Below are 7,297 nucleotides of genomic sequence, written 5' to 3'. Positions count from 1 at the left end.
CTTAGAGCTGGCATAAGGATAAACCCTCCTCCTCTGAGGTGAGAAATATGTTCTACATCGACATTACAGATACTAAAACCAAGGTACCAAAATAAGTTACTTCTCATAGTAAACATAACTGTTAGCTGGAAAATTTGAGACGCAGAGCTAAAGAGTCTGACCAAAACCTGGGTTTCTAAACCATATTGCTTGCTTTAAATAACTAATAGTATGCATATTTTACCATTTTTCGCTCTAATGCAAACACTAACATACAGCAAAGTGTTTTTAATTTATTACGCCATTTAATTCCTTCCACAGGCTCCTGAAGCCCAGTTAGATAATACTAAGATAATCTCAATGATGTATGTCTGTCATTCAGAGAACCGAAGTTACTAACTTGTGGAAAAGCATAGAAATGTAGACCATCAGCCCAGTTTAGGAAGGTTCATACTCTTACCCATATTTTTGTTGCCTTTCAGTGACAGTCAATGAGGATATTCTGTTGATTTTACTTTCTCAATTTCCATATGTATAGTTTCATGACCCAATTTGTTACATTGTTCATTTTAAACACTCATCAAGTCTCTTCCCCAGACACTGTGTCTACATTCTGGCCTCTGGATGAAGTAAAACTCTTGGATGGTAATGGAGATTTCATCTCATTTTAACATCCTGTTACTTTGCCAACCACTCCTCATATTCCAGCCCTGTCAAACTGTTTGTAGGTCCCAAAAGCACCTGGGTGAGATGGGTTCTCCTCCCCTCTCTTTCCTTATGACTTAGCATTCTGAGTCCTAGGCTGGAGTTACCCCAAGAGGGGTGGCAAGGGAATTCTTCAAATGGATTTGCCAAACCATTTGGAGATGAGGTCAGTTGAGATTCCAAAGAAAGAAAGAAGTAAACACTAGGGGGATCAGTTCAAAATCCATATGAGGATTTAAGAAATATGGCTCTGAGCCATGACAAGTTTGTATGGTTGAGCAACATATGTTCATATTTTTCTGCTCTTGGAACTAACCTACACAGCTTTATCAGAGCCTGGGAATGTTCAAGGCTCCATCTTAGGTTCAAGCCTACAGGGAAAAAAACACATGCAGCTGGCCAGGTCATGGAACAGTCAAGGTACTCCGTGTCTCTCTCAGGGTACAGGAGGAAAGCAGAGGGCTCTGGAGGGCTCTCCATCTCTTTGTCTAGAACATTTTCATATGTTATTCAAAAGGAGAAAGTATCCCAAATGGTGTCTACTGATTACACTACCCTGCTCAGTTCTACTGTAGTGGAAGTCTTTATTTCCTCTGACTCTTTAGCTTGACTGCAATAACTTACTGCCTTAACTATGTAGAAAAAAAAAAAGGACCTCTTACTGAAGCATTTCACATATGTTTACTCCTTAAATCCTTGTAATAGGATTAAAATCCATCTCCCAATATCTTCAAAGATATATTTGGGGCAGGCAAGATGGCTCAGCAGAGAAAGGTACTTGCCTCCCAGCCTGTGGCCTGAGTTCCATTGCCAAGACTCACGTGGTGGAGAGAACTGACTCTTGCAAGTTGTCTTGTGATTGCCATTTGCAGGAAACAGCACATGTGCACCTGCGCACACTCAGAGGTATAAGTAAGCGAAAAATATGAAAGATTATTTCAAAATGAAAAGCATAAAATTTTTGTTTCAGGGTACAGAGACAGTCCCCGAAGAGGCTGGTGTGTGAACTCAAGAGGAGGTCTTGCTCAGTGAATTCCTTAACTACCACAGCACATTCTTCTTCAAAACTAATTTTCTCTGTCAAAAAATGCCAACACATGTGCTGATCTAAAGGTTCAGAGATAGTTTTGAGTGCTGTCTTGACAGAAAATGTTATTATTTATTATTATATTTTATTAAAGTGCCTATCAATTAATTTTTTTAAATTTAAGTTTATTTATTACAATTTATTCACTTTTTATCCCTGCTACAGCCCCCTCCATTGTCTCCTCCCAGTATCACCCTCCCACTTCTCCCTCATGCCCTTTCCCTAGGAGGAAAGGACCTCCTCCCCTTCTATCTGACCATAGCCTATCAGGTCTCATCAAGGTTGGCTGCATCATCTTCCTCTGTGGCATGGCAAGGATGCACCCCCCCAGGAGGAGGTGATCAAAGAGCTGGCCACTGGGTTCATGTCAGAAACAGCCCCTGTGCCCCTTACTAGGGAAGTCACTTGGAAACTGAGCAGCCAATGAGCTGCCTTTAAACAGGGGTTCTAGGTCCTCTTCATGCATGGTCCTTAGTTGGAGTATCAGTCTCTGCAGGTTCCCTCCTCCCCCCAGGCCCAGGTATTTTGGCTCTGTTGTTCTCCTTGTGGAGTTCCTGCCCCCTCCAGGTCTTTCTATCTCCCTCTTCTTCCATAAGGATTCTGCCCAAAGTTTGGCTTTGAGTTTCAGTATCTCCTTTGATACCCTGGTGGGTCCTGTGTGGAAGGTTCCTGTCCTGTTTCTTGTCTTTTCCTACTTCTGATGTCTATCCTGTTTGCCCTTCTGAATGAGGATTAACCATGCTCCCTAGGGTCTTCCTTGTTGTTTAGCTTCTTTGGGGCTATAGATTTTAGTATGTTATCCTATATTATATGGCTAATATCCACTTATAAGTGAGTATATATTATATGTGTCTTTCTGCTTCTGGGTTACCTTACTCAGGATGTTCTTTTCTAGTTCTTACCATTTGCCTGCAAATTTTATGATCTCCTTGTTTTTAAAATCCAGACACACTAAACTTTGTAGAGGAAAAAGTTGGGAAGAGACTTGACCTTATTGGCACAGGAGATAACTTCCTGAACAGAACACCAACAGCACAGGCTCTAAGAGCAACAATCAATAAATGGGACCTCATGAAACTGAAAAGCTTCTGTAAAGCAAAGGACAGTATCATCAGAACAAAACAACAGCCTACAGACTGGGAAAGGATCTTCCCCAACCCTATATCTGACAGAGGGCTGATATCCAGTATATATAAAGAACACAAGAAGTTAAACAGCAACAAACAAGTAATCCAATTAAAAAACGGGGTATAGAGCTAAACAGAGAATTCTCGACAGAGGAATATCAAATGGCAGAGAAATACTTAAAGAAATGCTCAACATCCTTAGTCATTCAAAAAATGCAAATCAAAACGACCCTGAGATTTCACCTTACACCCATCAGAATGGCTAAGAGCAAAAACTCAAGGGATGATGCATGCTGGAGAGGACATGGAGAAAGGGGAATCCTCTTCCATTGCTGGTGGGAATGAAAATTGTACAACCACTTTGGAAATCAATCTGGCGCTTTCTCAGAAAATTAGGAATAGTGCTACATCAAGATCCAGCTAAACCATTCCTAGGCATATACCCAAAAAGATAGCCCACCATTAAATAAGGACATTTGCTCACCCACATTTGTATTCATAATAGCTATGAATAGCTGGCTTTTCATAATAGCCAGAATCTGGAAACAGCCTCCTCTGTTGAGATGTCCCTCAACAGAGGAACGGATACAGAAAGTGTGATACATTTACACAACGGAATACTATCAGTTGATTTTTATGGGGATTATATTAAACCCAAACCATACTTTTACTTTCTTATTAGTATCCTGTAATTAACTGTATCTATTTTTAAACTGTTAAACATAACTTGTGGGTTTGTCTAGGCTCTGGAAAGTTGTTTTTCCCTGTGTGAAACTAACTCACTCATTGAAAATATGTTTCTCATGCTAGCCTCATTTCTATCCCCCTCAGTATTTCTCACACTTAGAAAACTTCTTTCCATCAGCCACACTCAAGAATTCCAGGACAACAGGAAACCAATGTACACAAAAGTGGAGAATTATTGCTTGGGATAGGCAAACTAAATAGAACCTGAAGCAGTAACTTGAGGAGTTATAGATTTCATGCTTGACAATATTAACATTAACAGTATTAACAATATTACAGAGGTAGTTAATTGATAAGAAGAGAAAATGTACCCAGATGGATGGAACAAGATGTGCACGTAAGTATTGCTTGTAACAGAGAAAAGTAAAATAACAAAAATTCATTAGTAAATAATTAATCTAAGAAAAACATCCATAAACCATTCCTACAACAAGGTGCTGTGAAGGTGGGAGGAGGGCTAGCACGGTGCTCAGTGTGTCGGAGAAGGGGCGCTGGCAGAACCTCGGCAGATGGCATTTCTGAAAGTTCCTACCCTTAAAAGAAAGAAACATTTTCCACAGAAATAGTAATGCAAGCATGAAGAAATATATGAAAGACTAAACCTAAAGTTGTGAATGGCAGTTATTCCTGAAGAGCTGGGAGGGTGTGCATGGGAATTTCAGTGGTTACGATACACCCTTCATCATTGTATGTGTCTTCACATTGAGAGCTGCAGCAATAGTTTACTAGGAGGCTGAAACAGCCCATCTCTCAGTGAAGCTCCTTATGAAACAGGAAGCAAAGAACTCAAAATATCACTAGGAAGCTTCTGAAACTTCCAGATACACTAGTCCTTTCCCTCCCCAAGAGTGCAGAAACAATAAAAACTGAGAGTCACTCCTTGACAAGCCTAGAAGCCAAGGAGAAGCTGAGATTAGCTGAACTGTGTACAGAAAACAAAGACCAGTTTAGCTGCCTGGAAGAAGACCAGCTTAATGGAGCTCTTTGGAAAGACACTCTTGAACCTGCTTGAGCCATGCAGTGTGCTCCATCTTCCCAGTTTGGAAGAGCTGTCACCCATGCTGGCTGGGGTGGGTTTTGACAATGGGGTCTTTGTGTAATTTCTGTACCTGTAAGTACCCCCCACTCCTATAATCCTCTAAGTTACCCCAATAAATCTCAGTGGTTCACCAAGCTGGACATTTGTGGTATCTGTGGACATTTCTTCATGTCTTTCCAGAAGAAATCTGTAACATAGCCCTCATGTTGCTACACCTGTACGAGATCGATTCTGGTAGGCCCAGAGGGTTCCCAAATCCCTCTGCACCTCATCTAGGCATTCAAAATAATATCTAATGACTTATGATTCTGAATGCAGGCTGGATGCAAGGTCTACGCTATGAAATTGTTAAACTGTATTGTAGGAAGCAATTTTTAAAAAAAGTCTGAACTAGATGTAGCAGCATACACCTATAATCCAAGGTCATGCTTGGCTGAGGCAGAATGGGTTCCAGGCCAGTCCATGCTACATGGTAACAATAAAATGGGGACTATAAATAGTAAGATTATATATGTTCATTAAAGACAAAATTTTTTAAATTTTATTTTATTAATTACACTTTACTCACTTTGTATCCCCCATAAGCCCTTCCCTCCTCCCCTCCCGATCCCACCCTCCCTCTCCCTTCCTCATGTATGCCTCTCCCCAAGTCCACTGATAGGGGAAGGTCCTCCTCTCCTTCCTTCTGATCTTAGTCTATCAGATCACATCAGGAATGGCTGCATTGTCATCTTCTGTGGCCTGGTAAGGCTGCTCCTCCCTCAGGGGGAGGTGATCAAAGAGCAGGCCAATCACAATATGTCAGAGGCAGTCCCTCTTCCCATTACTAGGTAACCCACTTGGACAATGAACTGCCATGGGCTACATCTGTGCAGGGGTTCTAGGTTATCTCCATGCCTGGTAGTTGGTTGGAGTATGAGTCTCTGGGAATACCCCTGTGTTCAAATTTTCTGGTTCTGTTGCTCTCCTTGTGGAGTTCCTGTCCTCTCCAGATCTTACTATTTCCCACTTCTTACATAAGATTCCATGCACTCTGTCCAACAGTTGGCCATAGGTCTCAGCGTCTGCTTTGATAGTCTGCAGGGTAGAGCCTTTCAGAGACCCTCTGTGGCAGGTTCCTAGGTTGTTTCCTGTTTTCTTCTTCTTCTGATGTCCATCCTCTTTGCCTTTCGGCATGGGGATTGAGCATTTTAGTCAGGGTCTTCTCTCTTGATTAGTTTCTTTAGATGTACAGATTTTAGTAGGTTTATCTTGTACTATACGTCTATATCAGTGAGTACATACTGTGTGTGTCTTTCTGCTTCTGGGACAACTCACTCAGGATGATCCTTTCCAGGTCCCACCATTTACCTGCAAATTTCATGATTTCCTTATTTTTCATTGCAGAGTAATACTCCATTGTGTAGATGTACCACAATTTCTGCATCCATTAAAGATAAAATTTTAAAGAGCACTTTCTTTTATTTATCATTGGTTGAATTTTCCGATATGTAATTTTTGAATGCAGAGAACAGAACATCCTATATAAAGACACACGTGTGAAAAAAAAAAAAAGAAGCAAGGCCTGAACAAGTTAGAAATGTTTAATGTAGGCCTACAAGAATTGTAAGTGATAAATTTTACATGATTAAATTATGCACTTATAGATCTTTAAGATTAGCACATGTTGAGGATTCTGTTTTATCTTTACCAATGAGGCAACAGGTAAATGTTATTTAGTCCTAAGAGCTGGGACATGTTCAGAGAAGGAACATTTGGAAGTGTGTGAAGATGGAGCCCTAAACAATTTCTTATATAGTGAGAAAGGGAAGGCATTTGGCCCTGTGCTGGATAGAATTAATGTACATACCTACCTAGAGACAAAAATGGTGCTCCACTACTCTCTGTTTTCATGGTGCCCCACCAAAAGTTCGAATGGGAAGGGGAAGCTTCCTTTGTTTCTGAAGCATGGATTTCTGTCTGCTATAACATGAGGACAGCAATAGGCAACTGGAAGCCTGGCTGGGATTACTTTCAGGGTCTTTGCTACATTCTTATGGTGGAACTTGGTGCAAGTGATACTCAGTTTACTCCAATGTCAAATGAGAATAACTACACTAGAAGTGCGTCATGAGTCACTGTTAAATAAGGAAGTGCACGTACTGTGCCTGGCTTACAGTAAGCATTTAATGAACATGGGTTATTGGCCCAGTCACAAGAACACGTTAAGATGCTGGCCCCAGGACTGCCATCTTCGAAACCAGGACCTTCAGCATTGGGATACTCCAGGACATGAGCTTTGCTTACATTATGGGGCTGAGTTCATTTGCACACTGACCCTGATTCCCCTCCTTTGACTTTTTAAATTTTCTGGCATGATTCAGTTTCAAATATTTTACTTGCTTCTATCCCTAGAAATCATATATTCTTATCCATTTATCTACTATCTACTATCTCCATCCATCTATCATCTGCCTATCTATCTATCTATCTATCTATCTATCTATCTATCTATCATCTAAAATATTACTACTTTGTCTGTAATTTAATTCTCCTTCCTCTACCTCCAGATAGCTAGGATTACAAGTATAATTATTGCCCAGGAATTTAAATGTGTTCTTTAAAATTCTCCCA

Source organism: Psammomys obesus, unplaced genomic scaffold (assembly GCF_907164565.1).
Source record: "Psammomys obesus unplaced genomic scaffold, mPsaObe1.curated_primary_1811, whole genome shotgun sequence".
NCBI classification, from domain to species: Eukaryota; Metazoa; Chordata; class Mammalia; order Rodentia; family Muridae; genus Psammomys; species Psammomys obesus.
This window is presented reverse-complemented; position numbering follows the sequence as displayed.